This window comes from Rhinopithecus bieti, unplaced genomic scaffold (assembly GCF_001698545.2).
Source record: "Rhinopithecus bieti isolate Rb0 unplaced genomic scaffold, ASM169854v2 scaffold_20819, whole genome shotgun sequence".
Lineage (NCBI taxonomy): Eukaryota > Metazoa > Chordata > Mammalia > Primates > Cercopithecidae > Rhinopithecus > Rhinopithecus bieti.
In genome coordinates, this window is record NW_016809904.1 from 645,323 (window position 1) to 662,598 (window position 17,276).

Below are 17,276 nucleotides of genomic sequence, written 5' to 3' on the forward strand. Positions count from 1 at the left end.
TGTGTCAACCAGGACGAAGGTTTTGGTGACAGCCACCAACTCTGGTAGCAAAGTTACTCTGGGAACAGAGTAACTGATATGTTTTAAAAAAAGAGTTTCATTCGATCCACACTGGATTAAGTTATCTTAAGAGGGATCTAGCTTAGGGCTGGTCCACATATTGTGACGTTCTAGCTTGACTGTATGTCAAAATAGTTCCTTCCTAAATCTTGTATAAAATAAAACCATTTTGAAGCCACTTTGTTGGCACCATTCTCACCTTGGTAGCTGAGGAAATTCCGACACAACAACAAAATGCTTCCCTGCGTTCAGTGTTTAATAACCAAAGCCAAACTTACAGATTTAAAATACGAAGTCATTCTCTTCTTAAACCAGGAAACGACGCAGCTCGGTTCAAAACAAATACAAAATGCTGACTCTGCCCTCTCTTCCAGGCACTGTTCCCTTAGGCGACAGGAGATTCAGAGAGGTAAGAAACCATTTCTTCTTTTTTTTTTTAGTTAATTAATTTTTTTTTTTTTTTTTGAGACGGGGTCTCACTCTGTGCCCAGGCTGCAGTGCAGTGGCGCGATCTTGGCTCACTGCAAGCTCCGTCTCCCGGGTTCACGCCATTCTCCTGCCTCAGCCTCCCGAGTAGCTGGGACTACAGGCGCCCGCCACCTCGCCCGGCTACTTTTTTGTATCTTCAGTAGAGACGGGATTTCACCGTGTTAGCCAGGGTGGTCTCGATCTGCTGAACTCATGATCCGCCCACCTCAGCCTGCCAAAGTGCTGGGATTACAAGCGTGAGCCACGGTGCCCGGCTGAAACGATTTCTTAAGATGAAGAGCCCACAGTTCGAAAGGAGGGCAAAAACAGAGTCCGTCTATTCAATATGGTACCACACGTGGTGCATGTGACAGACGCATAAGAAAGGAGTTGAGCAGCCCGGGTGAGAGAGGCCCTATCAGCACGCCCTGGTCCCGCGGCCCTCCGGACTGTTCCAAAGGCAAGTCCACGAAACGGTGGGTGCGGAGGGACGTGGTGCTTAGAATCATGTGCTCGAGGAGGAACCCCGGCTGTTGTGGAATGGATACGCACTGTGCGTACGCACAAACACGTGTCGGACAGCCACAACGCGATGAGCGCCAAACAGAGGCAGCAAACACAGAAAGAGCCCTCGTCTTACAGCTGTTTACTCCCTAGGCCTGATCAGTATTTCCACTTGTGTAAGATTTCTACTCACGGACCACAGACTGCTGTGCACACACACATCCGCACAGGTGCCTGCACACACGTACACACACACCCACATATGCAAACATACATACACATGCACACCAAATGCCCATGCAAACACACATGTAACCATGCACACACAGGCACACACGTGTGCAGGCGCATGCACACAAACACCCTTGCAAACACACATGTACCCATGCATGCACACAGGCACACACATGAGCAGACACATGCACACGTGTGTATATGCAAATGCACACACACACGCCCATACACAGGCACATGTACAGCTCCTGATCCACATTGGGTTTTGCCTCTTTTGCTGTATCTAACCTCAGGGACTTCTCTAAATGTCCTCACCAGTGATTTAGATTTGGAGTCTAAAATACCACGCTATGAATTCCTAAGCACACAGAGTATGCCAGGTTGTCAGGCTCAGAAGGATCCCCCCTGCATCACCAGCCATGAAATGTGGGCTACCCATGGAAGGTGGGCACCTTTCACTTCATCCTGTGCTGTTTCTGTCTGAGAAGAGGTAGTTTAAAACCTGGGTTTTGCGCTTATCATTTGTTTTCATAAAATTTTTCTTTCCTCTATTTTGAAGAGCAAGTAAAAGGAGGTGATTTTTGGTGAGTGAAGAGTTGATTCATTTAATTTCAGGTAGTCTGCACTCTGAGCTTGGAAGCGTGGTGATGAACAACGAGGGACGTTGCCAATTCCTGGACTTGCTCCAGCCCTTGGATCCTGTTATGATTCACAGGCCCAGTGTCAGGCAAACCCATTATCTTTCCGAGGGCTGTTTGTCTCCAGCCCTCTGTGTGCCAGGCACACGGCTTTATCTGGGCCTCCCAGAGATTGACCTGGCTGACTCCTGCTGGAACAAACGGCAGCTCCTTTCCAAACTCAGCATAAATGCGCACATGTAAGGCAAGGAAGGAGCGTGTGATAGCGCCAGGATTTCATGACAGACGGTGCAAGGTGAGCGTGCGTGTTGCACAGCACCAGCGTGACCGGCAAGTCCGTTGCAGGACGACACCTATAAACGCTGCCGCTGACTGCTGGCGACGTGCCATCCTGGCCTTGCTTTTAAGACAAGGTTGTTCATGGCCAGCACTTGGGGAACAAGATTTAGTTGCAATTAACAGAATTCGGCCACAGCAGGAGGGGCCAGGAAGGAAGGGGGTGCCTCTAACTGAATTCCACAATATCCATTTTCCATACAGTTCACAGCCGTTAAGACGGGCTCAAACCACGGCCATCTGGTTGACTCAGTGAAAAGCCACCCATTCCTGTGGGGAAAGCACTGGATATTTACTTAAACCAGTTAAGCCTGATTCCAGCTCAGTCCTTCATTGACTGTTGATCTTTAGAGGTGTCATTTAATCTCTCTGAACTTCAACTCTTTAACCAACAGGGTTGCTGAGGGCACCAGACGGCGCCACGCACATGACCGACGGGTTCTTTCACAAACGTGTTCATTTTGGCAAACTGATCAAGACTTAGCCCTGCACACTATTGAGAGCAACAGCAGTGGCGCTCGTTGTGGCTTCGAAATAAACACGAACACCTCAGAAAGATTCGCATTTCTCCTTATTCCATTGACCTCAGCGGTGATTAAAGCAGGCATTTTTGTTTATCATCGGCATTCAGTAATCATCAATTTTATTATGTGCACAGTGGTTGTTTTCACTGCTGATAAGTTAATCTATGGAAATGGGATTTTAAAAAACCTGGACCACCTGGGAAGTCCTAATAAAGCACGGTAGCAGCTTCCCTTTCTTTTTGCACAAGAAGCATTAATACAAGAATTATGTGATGGCAAAGGAAGGCAGTAATTTAAAAGTTCCCCAGCACGCCGCCAAATAAAGCCTAGGAAAATACTTCCCACTAAGGAGTAGTTTTTCTCAAAGACGGAGAAGACAGGAAAACCTGACAATGCTCTGCCCTCTTCCTCAGCAAGGCAGGCGAGTGCCAGAGAAACAGGGATCTGGGTCCTCCCTGGGAAGGGCAAAGAATGTCCAGACACCAGCAAGAGCGGACACTGCCCCAGGCTTGTCCTGGCACACAGCTGCCCTTATATAACTTGAGACACCATTTCTGAAACGTTTTGGCCTGAACCCTACTAACCAAGTCGCACTGATGCCTGAGGCTCTCCACCGTGACCCCCCATGGAGCGGAGGCGGGGCCACGGTACCTCATGTCACGGCCTACCTGCCCCCTAGTCCCTGCTACAAGGCATGTCTGGGACAGGCCGGCCACGCACCCTGCAGACCTCATCTCATTGCAGGTCATCTTTTCCCCACAGTAAAACAGCCGTATTGCTCTTTTTCTAATAGGTCATTTTTAAAGTATGTTTTGGTATAAAAATTCCAACCATCCAGCCGGGCAGGTGGCTCGTGCCTGTAATCCTTGCACTTTGGGAGGCTGAGGCGGGTGGATCACAAAGGAGTTCAAGACCAGCCTGGACAAGATAGCAAAACCCCATCTCTACGAAAAATACAAAAAATTAGCCAGACATGGTGGCAAGTGCCTGTCATCCCAGCTACTCGGGAGGCTGAGGCAGAGAATTGCTTGAACCTGGGAGGTGGAGGTTGCAGTGAGCAGAGATCGTGCCACTGCACTCCAGCCTGGCGACAAAGCAAGACTCCGTCAAAAAAAAAAAAAAAAATCCAACCATCCTTTAAAGAAAGAAAAATCACAAAAAAACCAGAACACTGCAGTGCCTACAGTTAAAATCCTAAAACACTGCAGTGCCTACAGTTAAAATCCTAAAACACTGCAGTGCCTACAGTTAAAATCCTAAAACACTGCAGTGCCTACAGTTAAAATCCTAAAACACTGCAGTGCCTACAGTTAAAATCCTAAAACACTGCAGTGCCTACAGTTAAAATCCTAAAACACTGCAGTGCCTACAGTTAAAATCCTAAAACACTGCAGTGCCTACAGTTAAAATCCTAAAACACTGCAGTGCCTACAGTTAAAATCCTAAAACACTGCAGTGCCTACAGTTAAAATCCTAAAACACTGCAGTGCCTACAGTTAAAATCCTAAAACACTGCAGTGCCTACAGTTAAAATCCTAAAACACTGCAGTGCCTACAGTTAAAATCCTAAAACACTGCAGTGCCTACAGTTAAAATCCTAAAACACTGCAGTGCCTACAGTTAAAATCCTAAAACACTGCAGTGCCTACAGTTAAAATCCTAAAACACTGCAGTGCCTACAGTTAAAATCCTAAAACACTGCAGTGCCTACAGTTAAAATCCTAAAACACTGCAGTGCCTACAGTTAAAATCCTAAAACACTGCAGTGCCTACAGTTAAAATCCTAAAACACTGCAGTGCCTACAGTTAAAATCCTAAAACACTGCAGTGCCTACAGTTAAAATCCTAAAACACTGCAGTGCCTACAGTTAAAATCCTAAAACACTGCAGTGCCTACAGTTAAAATCCTAAAACACTGCAGTGCCTACAGTTAAAATCCTAAAACACTGCAGTGCCTACAGTTAAAATCCTAAAACACTGCAGTGCCTACAGTTAAAATCCTAAAACACTGCAGTGCCTACAGTTAAAATCCTAAAACACTGCAGTGCCTACAGTTAAAATCCTAAAACACTGCAGTGCCTACAGTTAAAATCCTAAAACACTGCAGTGCCTACAGTTAAAATGCTGGTGACTGTCATTTTATACATCTGCACACACCAATTTTTACATAAATGGGATGGGATCACACGTGAAGTTTTTCTCAGGGCCAGTCTACTCTAAAAGCCTTTTGGGTGGGCAAAGGACATGAACAGACTCTTCTTTACAAAATATACATGTGGCCAACAAACATATGAAGAAAAGCTCAACATCGTTGATCATTAGAGAAACGCAAATGAAAACCACAATGAGATACCATCTCATGCCAGTCAGAATGGCTGTTACTAAAACGTCAAAAAATAACAGATACTGGCGAGGTTGGGGAGAAAAAGGAACTCTTTTACACCGTTGGTGGGAGTGTAAATTAGTTCAGCCATTGTGGAAGACAGTGTGGTGATTTCTCAAAGACCTAAAGACAGAAATACCATTTGACCCAGCAACCTCATTACTGAGTATATACCCAAAGGAATAGAAATCATTCTATTATAGAGACACATGCGTGCATACGTTCACTGCAGCACTGTTTACAGTAGCAAAGACACAGAATCAACCCAAATGCCCTTCAATGATAGACGGGATAAAGAAAACATGCCACCCATCCACCATGGAATACTACGCTGCCATGAAAAGGAACTGGATCATGTCCTTTGCAGGGACATGGATGGAGTTGGAGGCCATTATCCTCAGCAAACAAACACGGGAACAGAAAACCAAACACTGCATGTTCTCACTCATAAGGGGGAGCTGAATGATGAGAACACAGGGTCACATGGCAGGGAAGGACACGTTGTATGCAGGATCGTCGCGTTCCTGCAATCAGGGGATGCTTACAAAAATGACAGCAACTGTGGAGTTTAACTGGCCAAGTGTTCAGAACATAAAACTGAGTTTTGGCGCAACAGAGTCAACAAATCTCTACACATCCTGCTTAGCACAAAGACTCAGGGTCAGAGAAGACACCCAGTGTGCCCCGGTCCCCAGGGCCCCTGGCAATGGCCAGCCCTGCCTCACCCCTTGCTGCTTGGCTCAAGAGTGGCCACCACAGCTTATCCTCTGTTCTCTGTCCTCCATCTCCCGAGGCACCCGGGGCACCCTGCACCATGTTCCCTGAGCACCAGGTGGGGTCTTCCAAACACTGCCCTCTATTTCTCCTAATGTCCTACACAAGGTCCAGTTCCCATCCCCTGCTCCCTCATCTCCCTGGCCTCACTCCCTGACCCCTTCTGGTCAGGAAGCAGGTTCACATCCAAACGCACTGCACCCCAGAACACCTGCCCCCAGGCGGCCCGTCAGACACCCCTCCACTCTCAGTCCAGCAGGCCCCTGAGGACGGAGCTGTCTTTCATCAGGCAGGCACGAGAAGGAAAAGCCTGTCAGTGCCCTCTGAGAACCTGTCATGCCCCTTCCTCCACTGCTTCCCGCTGCCCTGGCCCAGCCTGGTTCAGCTGGGATCTCGTACAGCAGTCGCTCCTGACTCACATCTAAATTTCCAAACCCATCACCCCATGCCAGGTCCAAAGCCCCCAGAGGCCCTCCCCTCTATCCTTGAAAGAAAGTCCACATCCCTCAACCTCTAGGAGCCCCAGGTCAGACCCGGCCATCCTTCCTGGCACACATCCCCACGAGCCCTGTGCCCCCGGCCTACAGCTGTGCTCATGTCACCTCGTGGGCAGACGTGTCCTTCTCACCTTTGTGCAGCAAAGCCTCCACACACAAGCACGTCTGCACCACACGGAGACCACTAAGATGAAGCCAGAGAACAGCATGTCCTTTAGTTTGTGTGTGTGCACACCTGTGTGCATGGACATGTGTAGGCAGGTGTGCGTGTGTGCATGTGCAGGAGTGCGAGCAGGTGTTATGTGCCAGGGTGTATACGCTGTTGTTTGCGGTGTGTGTGCAGTGTGTACAGCTGTGTGGTGCAGGTGTGTGTGTGCAGGTATGCAGGTGTTTGTGCGGTTGTGTGCCGGTGTGTTAACGCTAACCGGTGTACAGGTGGGTTGGATGTGTGTGCTGTGCAGTGATACGTACACGTGTACGCAGGTATGCAGATGTGTGCGCCATGTGTGCACACGGGTGTGTGTGCATGTTGTTGTGGCATATGCAAGTGTGTGCCATGTGGGCTGGAAGTCTCCCCTGCCTCCCCTCCCCTGGAACTTTGGGCTGCTGTGGGAAGCTCCGGGTTTCCTGTCTCTGTAGGATGGTTGGCTGGCTTGAACCCAGACCGGGGGACCGTCCCAAAGCCTTTCCTTCCCTGCATATCCTCTGCGGGAAGACAGTGTCTCTGACCCAGCGAAGGGGACAGCCCAGCTCACCCGCAGAGATGGTATGGTCTGCCCAGGATGCATTTGCAGGTGCAGGCTCTCGAGCCACCTCGGAGCAGGGCTTGGAAACAACCTCAAGGCCTCGCTGTGGAGTGGGGGAACCCAGCGGGCCTGGTCCCCACATGCTGTCCTGGAGGACTTCTTCCTAATAGCTCCTGACACCCGGCTCGGGGCATCTGCCGTGCAGCTTTTCCACCCAGAAACACATCTGCCGACACCGAGGCCACAGCCTGGCCGTTGCCTGTCTTATTCCTGACCCCAGGTCAATCAGCTGGACGGAGGTCGCTGCAGAGCTTTCAAATTCACCACTGCAGGACCAGGAGCCATTGGTGCAGAAGTCAGAATCTGTGGACCCTGTTGACAGCACCCTCAGGATGGAAGGTGCAGGGGGCAAAACGTTTTCCCCAGGCTGTTTGTGAATGAAGGCGCCCAGCACAAGCAGATCTCAGGCAAATGATTTCTCTCATGAATCTCAGCTACCTCATTTTAAAATGCTAACAAGTAACACATAACCTTGCAGGATTTTCTCCTTTTTAAAAGCATTTAAAGCCCATGAAGGTGTTGCACATCCGTTCCCCTCACCAGGGCCAGCACCCAGCAGTGGCAGCCGCCGCCTGGCAGAGCCACAGCACCAGCATCGGGGCTGCCCTTGACCCTGACCTGCTGCTTCCCAGTTGCAGGCAAGTCACCTCTCCTAGGGTTCAGTTTTCCTCATTGTTAAGTGAGACAAACACGAGTAACGAAGGTTTTCATTGTGCTGCCCTGTTTCCAAGCTGTGTGCAGGAACCCATCCGTGCCTTCCCTGCCATCGTCAGCTTCACCATGGAGTGGTGTGCGCATCATGCGTGTGTTGGCTTCTCTGGCTGGAGGTTCCTCTGCAGGACGGCGGGAGCTGTGTGTCCTCACCACGGCCTTTCCAATACCTAGGAGAGCTCCCAGAATCTGGACGGGGATGGAAAGTGAGTCGCGGAGCAAGGAAGAAAGTGTGTCCACCATGAGAGAAACAGCGGCCAACGGCGTCGGAACACGGCTCCCTTCCCTCCCCTCTCTCCTTCTGCTCCCCTTCCCTTCTCTCCTTCTGCTTTTTAGGTTTCAGAGGAATTGGTTCCATGGGGTGTGGGAGAAAATGAACCTCTCTTTTCCCATGAAAGTTGCCTAAAGTACTCTGCCTGATTTTCAAACCTAAGCATTCTGTGAACAACTAGAACAAGGCCAGGAGGTGGGGCAGAGCCTCACATCCCCCAGATTGTAAAGAAAAAGAGCTTCAACAGAGTGACCAGCGCAGACCCCACGCCCTGGGCTTCCCAGGAAGCTGAGTGACCAGCGCAGACCCCACGGCCTTGGCTTCCCAGGAAGCTGAGTGACCAGCGCAGATCCGACGCCCTTGGCTTCCCAGGAAGCTGAGTGACCAGTGCAGACCCCACGCCCTGGGCTTCCCAGGAAGCTGAGTGACCAGCACAGACCCCCCATGCCCTGGGCTTCCCAGGAAGCTGAGTGACCAGCGCAGATCCGACGCCCTTGGCTTCCCAGGAAGCTGAGTGACCAGCGCAGACCCGATGCCAGGGGCTTCCCAGTCAGGCTGCCAGAACCCACCATCTGCCATCAGCTGCACACACAAACCGTTTCCACTGGCGATATTTCAAGGCCTTCTTTTTTCTTTCCTCCGCAGAGAAACCATCAGGAAAACGTTCTGAGTCACGAGGTGATGACCTCCAAGTGTGTTTGTCTCGGTTTCCAGCCTGTTCGGGTGAGCACCAAGATAAACTGCAAATTGGCTAAAACTGCTAATAAGCCTGCACTCTGCCATCATCACTGTGAGGATGAGGTGTGTTCAGAATCCGCGGCCCCCCTGCCCCACGCTCCTTCAGCAGGTCACTGACTGAACTAGCTCCGTGCACTGGTCCTGGGACTTCTGGTGAGTGGCACCACCCTGGATACTGATTTAGGGCACGCTCAGCATGTGCCAGGCAACCTTTTGAGGCCTGTCCACTGACAACCCTGGCAGTCAGGTAAGGTCTCATGGTCCTGTTTTGCAGATGAAGACACTGAGGCCCAGGAAGCACCATTTGTCCTCAGATCAGACACTTGGCAGCTGGCAGAGCCCATGTCAGACACAACCTCACCACCAGGCTGGCCCACCACAGCCAGGTCCCAGAGGAGGCTGCCCACCCAGCACTGAAGACCTCCCCTCACCAAGCTCATGCTGGCACTGGCCCTGCCCCTCCTGTAGCTCCAGCCCGCTCTGACCACACAGTGCGTTACAGACCTAATTCAAGTCGGGTCCAAAGCACCCGTCTGTAGTGTAGACATCTGAGGTCCTTGCTTTAATCCCCAGGAGGAGGTGCACTGAGGAGGAGGAGGAGTAACCTTCGTCATTTTATTTCCCACTATTGCCAAGCGTGGCCTGGAGGCAGTTGCCGCAGGTGACCGGGAGGACCGCCTGCCTGGCACCCCTGCAGGAGGAGGTGGGCGCAGGCCTGTATTTTAAGCAATGGTGTAGCAGGGCTCCTTGTTACAGCAGCCTCCCTTTGCCCTGACTAATAAATGGAACTGGAATTCAAAACGGGGAACTTGTTCATTAAATTCCTGTTAAGAAATCTAGTATAATGAACTCACAATTATCCTGAACCCAAAAGGCCCCAGGGCCTGAGTCATCAGATTTCTCTCCTGTGTGGAATCAAGGCTTGCTCTGATGGACGGCCAAGTGCTCACGAGAACCATTTGTGTCTTATTCCTGGGGCTGGAACATGGCAGTGTCCAGTTATCAATGACCATGTTTGAGACAGCGTTTTCTATTTGCACTAATTTCCTGTTGCTGTATAACACATTTCCACGAGCACAGGAGCTTAGAGTAGCACCAACCCCCAGCTCAGTTTCCGCAGGTCAGCGGCCTGGGCGTGATGCAACTTTGCTTTCAGGTCTTAGCAGGCTGAATTCATGGCACCGGCCAGGGCCATGAGACTTCTATGGGCTGAGGGCCACTTTTCAGTTCCCAATTGCTGGGGGAATTTTCTTCTGGCAGTTGCAGGACAGAGGTCTCTGTGCTCCTTCCTACTCTCAGCTCCTGGAGGCTGCCTGCCTGCCTGCAGTTGGAGAAAATCGTTTTTAGAGGGTCCATGTGATTAGGCCAGGCCCCCCAATTATCTCTCTACCGTAAGGTCAATTGCTTTGGGACTGTAACCCCATAACAAGCCCTCACAGCTGCCCTGGATTCCTGGTGAACAGCCAGAGGAAGTGTGTGCACAGCAGGGCGGCAGTCATGGGCCATCTCAGAATTTCTCCAGCTGCTCCACTTAAGGAATACTTCCATTTATAAGCTAACACTCCTCAGTGCCCCTAGTAATGTTCTGAAGGAATTATCAATCTCCCCAAGAAAATAGACTCAAAAGAGATATCTGTGTACGAAGGCTGGCCCCGCTAAGAGAAGGCTTCAGGGCTGACAGGACCTCCCCCTGCCCCTTAGTCCATGGCCACACTGATGTGGCTTAGGCCGTTTGCTCTCTTCATTGATTCAAATATTCATCCATTCAATGATTATTTATCAAGCCCACAACATGCCAGGCGCCGCTCCAGGGACTATGGGAACTGCGATTTAAAGGACATTAGTCTTCACTGTCATGGGGACCTCCACATGGGACACAGATGCCTGGATGAATGGGAGGCAGTCACAGTGAAGCTGACGGAGCCCAGGGAAGGACCAAGCCTGAGGGAGCAGAAAGGGGGCAGGAGGTGCAGCGTCGCTAACTGGACAGAGGCCACTGATGCTTCAATGTCTGCCCCCACCCAATGATCACAGCGTGTCCAGAACACAGTGGCACAGCCGGAGTTCACAGCTGGCCCCCCATGTGCCAGGCCCTGGACTAAGGGCTTATGGTGTTACTTCCGTTCATCCTTTGAGATGACTCCTACCTTTATACTATGTTACAGACTAAGAACAACTCAGAGCCTTAGCGACTTGGGAAACCCACGTGGGGAGAGCCGCCACGGCCACACGGGTTCAGCTTCAGACCTGACGTCTCCTCCTGGCTCCTACGAGAGCCTGGAGTCATCAAAGATTCAAAGGTGCTGAGTAAAACCATGCCCTTGTTTTGGAACGTGTCCACCCAGGGCTTCTACATAGAATGCTTGTCAAGTCAGGATATGTATGCGACTACAACCTTCTATTCTGTGTTTCTGAAATGTCTTAAGTGGATGAAGGAAGGCCCCTAACAAAGTGGCCCCACAGCTGGGAACTATGGGGCCTGTGCGGCGTTGGCTGTGGGGACCTCTGTGGCCGAGCATTGCAAGGGGGCAGTGGCACAAAGGCCCTGGGGTGGGGCTGTGTTTGCAGTGTCCCGGACGCAGAAAAAAAAAAGGTCCGTGTAGCTGTAGACGGGGATGGGCAGCAAGGGTCACACCCTGAGGGCTTTACAGGCCTCCTATGGTGTTGAATTTTATGCTATTTATTTATTTATGGAATCCATGCCACCCCTCTTGCCTGGGAGATGAGGAACCCTGTGAAGCAGGCAAGCCAGGCCTGCTGTTTGGATGGATGGCAGCAAGTGGCCTGAGGGCGACCAGGGAAGGCCCAGAGGACCGGTCTTGGTGCCTTGGGACTGGATGTTTACCTCATTGTGTTGAAGCAACACTTAATACAGCCCCTGGAATATGTGAGCCTCAGACAAGATGTTCCTTCCCCTGTGGGTGGGAGGCCCCACACCCTCACTTCCCCATCACCTCCATCCTCACCCCCATTATCATCATCACCCCCATTATTATCATCACTCCCATTATTACCTCCACCCCCATCATCACCCACCATCACCTTCATCATCACTGTCACCCCATCATCATCATCCCCCAACATCACTGTTGCCCCATCATCATCACCCCAACATCACTGTCACCCCATCATCACCCCAACATCACTATCACCCCAACATCACTATCACCCCATCATCATCACCTGAACATCACTGTCACCCCATCATCATCATCCCCCAATATCACTGTCACCCCATCATCACTGTCACCTCATCACCCCAACATCACTGTCACCCCATCGTCACCCCATCACTGTCACCTCCATCATCACATCACTGTCACCCCATCGTCACCCCATCACTGTCACCCCATCATCATCCTCACCCCAACATCACTGTCACCCCATCATCATCCTTACTCCAACATCACTGTCACCCCATCATCATCACCCGAATATCACTGTCACCCCATCATCATCATCATCCCCTTCAGTCCCCTTGCTTGGGCAGCCACGTTGCAGCAGGTCTTGTGTATCCTCCAGAGGGTGATCGGTGAGGTCTGAGGCGCCTGTGAGCAGGGAGCCGGGACAGAGGCAGGTGCACAGCGGGGCAGCGTCTGGGCCATCAGGGTCCCTGGGGAGGGCACTCCAACCCCAGGCGGTGCCCAGGAGGTGCACCCAGGCCCTCGTCCTTTGACGGATCTGTAGGATTTCACCATCGGAGGCCAGGGAAGCGGGGAGGGGCTCCAACCGCAAATCTTCAGGGGGCTTAGAGGTTGTTTGCGTCAAGATTGTCCTGCGACCCTGCCTGGCCACCCTGGGAGCCTGAAGGAAGGGCAGGACCCGAGAGTCTGCGTTTTCGCCAAGTCCCCGGAGGGGGAAGTGGGTCCATCCGCAAACTGAGCACCAAGTCCCCAGTGTCCATCTGCAAGTCGAGCGAGGCTTTAGGAAGGTGTCAGGATGGGAGAGTCAAAAAACGTGATCTTCCCTGAGGTCAGAAAAGTGTTCTCATGACACTTTTATTCTCACGACACTTTTGTTCTCATGACCGGAAATAAAATGAAAACCCCCCTCTCAATTTGAAGTGAAATCCCCCTCTCTCTCAGCCTGCAGCCCGGGCCGTGGCTCACCCTGGGCGGAGGCCGGGCCTAGCATTTCCAGGAGAGCGGACGCCCTCATCCCCCACTCATGCCTTTGAGATAACCCCAGCTTCCACGGAGCCTGTTTTCTTAGTGATAACTAGGAAAGAAAGCAGGTCAGTGAGGCACTTCCCCCCATTGTTAGCCCTTCTTTCGCCGCCTGAAAAACCGGTGCTGCGCTCCCCACAGGGCCTCGGCACAGCGATGTGGAGCAGGAAACTTCGGCTTCCAGAAGGTGCCTCCAGCAGGTAAGCCCCGGGCTGGCGGCCAGGCCTGACAGGTAGCCGGACTCCCGGGCCTGCTCAGGCGCTCCTTCCTAAAAGGGTCAGACAGATGCACCGAGAGCATGACTGCCTTCCTCACAGGAAGGAGAGGTTGGAGCGGCTCCTCAGAGCGGAAGCGGAAGCGCGGGGCGCGGCAGAGGGCAGGGCGCTGCGTGGCGTCACCTGCTGGCGCCCCACGCTGGCCTGCGCTCGCTGGCCCCTACATGAAAATGGCGGCCTCCTCCACACGCCGCCTGGCAGGACAGCTTCTTCTTCCTGAAGAAATTCATTCCATGTCTGGAGCTTGCCACCAGCTGGAACGTTCCTGAGGTTTGTACCTGCAGATCTTGGCTCACCGACTGGGATCCTACAGAAACTAGAGTTCCTCTCCCACATGACAGACCCTGAAACACAGCAAAGCCCCAGGATGGGGGCGATTGTCACGGATAAGCATTCTCTGGGTATCGGCTCTGTAGGGGAGATTAGAAGAGTAAGGAACCCTCTCAGGGAAGGAGAGTACGTGGCTTCACACAGATAGACTACGGATGGATAGACAGAGAGATGGCAATAACGATGACAGACACACGATAGAGAAACAAATGATAGATACATGGAAAGATGACAGACAAGTCATGGAGATATGATAGATAATGATGGTGGATGACACTGGTGAAGGACAAATATGAAGTTGAAAGGGCTGACGCAGGGCATATGTTATGGTACTAACTCCTGGGAAGAGCACTCCAGTCAGTACAGGAGCTCAAGGAAAACCTAATGGAGAAGATGAGACCTGAGCTAAGCACCTTGGCCTGGTCTCAAAACAAAAAAGCAGTAACAACAAAACACCCTTGTTCTTTCATGAAACACAGAATTCTCAACAATCTGGCCCTCTTCCCATTGATTTATTCATTTCTGAGCTTAAAACCCAGAACTGCTTACCGACCACCTGCTGCTGAGGGCCACGAGCCAGGTGTCTGTGCAGGGCCAGGGGCGAGACAGACCCCAATGGTGCCCACAGGCGCTGCCCGTCTGTGGAGGGCACAGGCAGCCCAAGGCCACAGTGGGGCGTGATGACTCAGTGGTGAGGGGCAGCACAGGGCCCAGGCATTCACAAGGAGCGATACACCCCCAAAACCGGGGCCAAGTCGGGGTCCCTGGAGAAAGTGGTATCTTAGCACAAACTAAATGATGAGAAGTCAGTGAAAAAGGTCATCCAAACCAAGATGAGGGGCCAGAAAAGGGCATGTGGAGTTGAGCAGATAAAGAGGCTCAGCATGGCCAGAGTGAAGAGGCCAAGTGAGCTGGACAGGCAGGAGGGAGACCATGGGAGTCAGTCAGGGGTCAGCTGGATGGACAGGAAGGAGAACTATGGGGGACCAGTAAGCATGGTCAGAGAGACCATGGGGACCAGTCAGAGGTGAGCTGGACGGGTGGGAGGGAGACCTTGGGAGCCAGTCAAGGGTCAGCTGGACATACGGAAGGAGAACCATGGAGGACCAATAAGCATGGGCAGGGAGACCATGGGGACCAGTCAAAGGTGAGCTGGACGGCTGAGAGGGAAGCCATTGCTGCAAATGGGCTGAATTTATCTGTGGAAGGGATCAAGTAAGGGAGTGACATGATCAGACTTTTGTTCAGGGGACTCACTGTTGCTAGAGCAGAAAGTGCATGTATTAAGACAAGCCTGAAGCGAGAGGATACAACTCCCACAATTATCCAGGCCAGAGATGAGAGGGCCTGCAGGATGTGGAGAGGATCCGTGTCATGGAATTTGCAGGGTTCTGCTTGGATACGTTGTCCCTATGTCCTATAGACCCTTGAACGTGGCCTGGAGTCCTGTACTGAGAACTGGCCAAGGAAACACATCAAGAGTCGTGGACATGAGATCACCATGAGGTGGAGGGAAGCCCTAGAGGGAAACCCACAGGGAGAGGCAAGGAGGCCCTGGGCTGACGCTCAAGGCTGCCCAGGCAGGTGGAAAGGCTCGAGGAAGCCTGCAGACTCCCCTTGCAGGTGGAATGTCCCAGCAAGGGCCCGGCTGCAGTGCCTCCTGGGAGAGCAAGAGGACAGGGTGACATGGGGAAGAAGCTGCCCACTAAGACCATGGGGCTCTCCTGATGGGGGCATCCAGCCCCCACCCTCTTTGGTGGTGGCATTTGAAGTCAGTGCTGCCAACAGAGACACCACGCAGGTGGGAAAGTGGAACGCATCCAGGCCTGTTTGTGCAGCAGCGTCATGGGTGTGGCCCCAAGGATGGCTCTGGGAGACCCACAGGGCAACGCGATCCCTATAGCGTCCCCTGTCCCTGGGCCACAGGGCCTCCGCATCTGGACACCTGTATGGCTGGTTCCCCTCTCAGGGAAGTCTCTTTGAAATATCTGAGGTGGCCTCTGCCTTCTTGATGGTTACAGGGAAGGAGGAGGCTGTTTAGAAGATGGTGACCACAATCTCAAGAGCTACGGAGGCCAAATGCCTGGAAAGCAGCATTGGGCTGGGCAACCAGGCAGTGTAGGTAGCGTCAGCCAGGGTGGGCCGGGGTGAGTGTGGGAGCCGGGCTGCTGCGTCCAGGACACAGCAGAACTCCCGCGGCTCTTTCAAGAGGTTTGTTTTGTTTCTGTGGAGGGAGAGAGACGGGGCGTCTCTCAGGAGCACCTCCCACCAGCCCTGGCCTCTCTGAGCACTGCCTCTCTCAGGCTGCTCCCCCGTTTCAGTGCCAGGGGCAGGGCTGAGTCCAGCCCCAGGCGCAAGTCACTGGCCCAGTCAGGGTGGGGCATGAGCTACGTTGGTGCCAGCCATCGAGCCAGGATCTGTTCCCTCTGAGAAGCAGAAACCGAACTCCGTGACCTAGGCTCCTGGTGGCTGAGGTGCAGCGACCCCGGATGCTGACGTTTCAGAGCGGGAGATCTGTGCCCTGGGTCACCCAAGCTTCTGCACGTGGCCAGGACCTCCTGGGCCTCCTCTGTGCCCGTCAGTTCCCACCCTTATGGGGGCTCCTTAGTGAATTTTCAGGCAAAATCAACGGGTCAGTTCTGAGCTCTGCTAGCCACTTGCCAAGGGGCCCAGGGGGCAGCACCCTTCTTCACCCATTCTCCTCCACGTGCGTTTCTGTAAGAGGCCCTGAGCTGGGGCTGGTGTTGCAGGCGTGTGAGTGTCTCTGACAGGACTGAGAGTCACCTCAGGTCTCCACATGACAGAGGAGCCAAGCTGGTCTCAGAGGTGAACAATCATTGGATGAGTGCATCCCCATTTCAAAGGTGTTCATTTAGCTGATTTCCGTAACCCGAAAAGACTTTTCAGCTCATGACAACCTCGGAACGTGGCCTTCGTTTGCCCCCTGGCCCTGCCAGCGAGAGGGGAAAGTGTGCGGTAAGCAAGGTTGACATGACCAGGGGAGATGAACTGTGTGGTCCTGCTGATCATCCTCACCCTGGGTTTCTCCGCAGCCGGTTTTTTTGTTTGTTTTTATTTAGTCACCTGCCTCTGGGCTGTGGAAAGAGCTGTCCACCCTGGATGGCTAATGTTCTGCGTCCGCTTGGCCGGGCCACAGTGCCAGTGTTTAGCCAAACAGGTCTAGAGGTTGCTGTGAAGGTGTTTTTAGATTAGATCAGCATTTAAATCAGTTGACTTTGAGTAAAGGAGGTGACCCTCCGAAGTGTGGGTGGGCCTTGTCCAATCAGGTGAAGGACTACAAGAAAAGACTGAGGTTCCTGGAGGAAGAAGGACTTTGGCCTTCAGAGGCTTTTAGACCCCAGCTGTGTGTTGCCTCTTCCTGGGTCTCCAGCCTGCTGGGCTACCCTGCAGAATTCAAACTTGCCAGCCCTGACAATCACAGGAGCCACTTCCTTAAAATAAGTTTCTTTCTCTCTCTCTCTCCCTCCCTCTCTCTCTCACACACACAAACACACACACACACCCTGTTTGTTCTGTTTTTCTGGAGAGCCCTAATTTGAT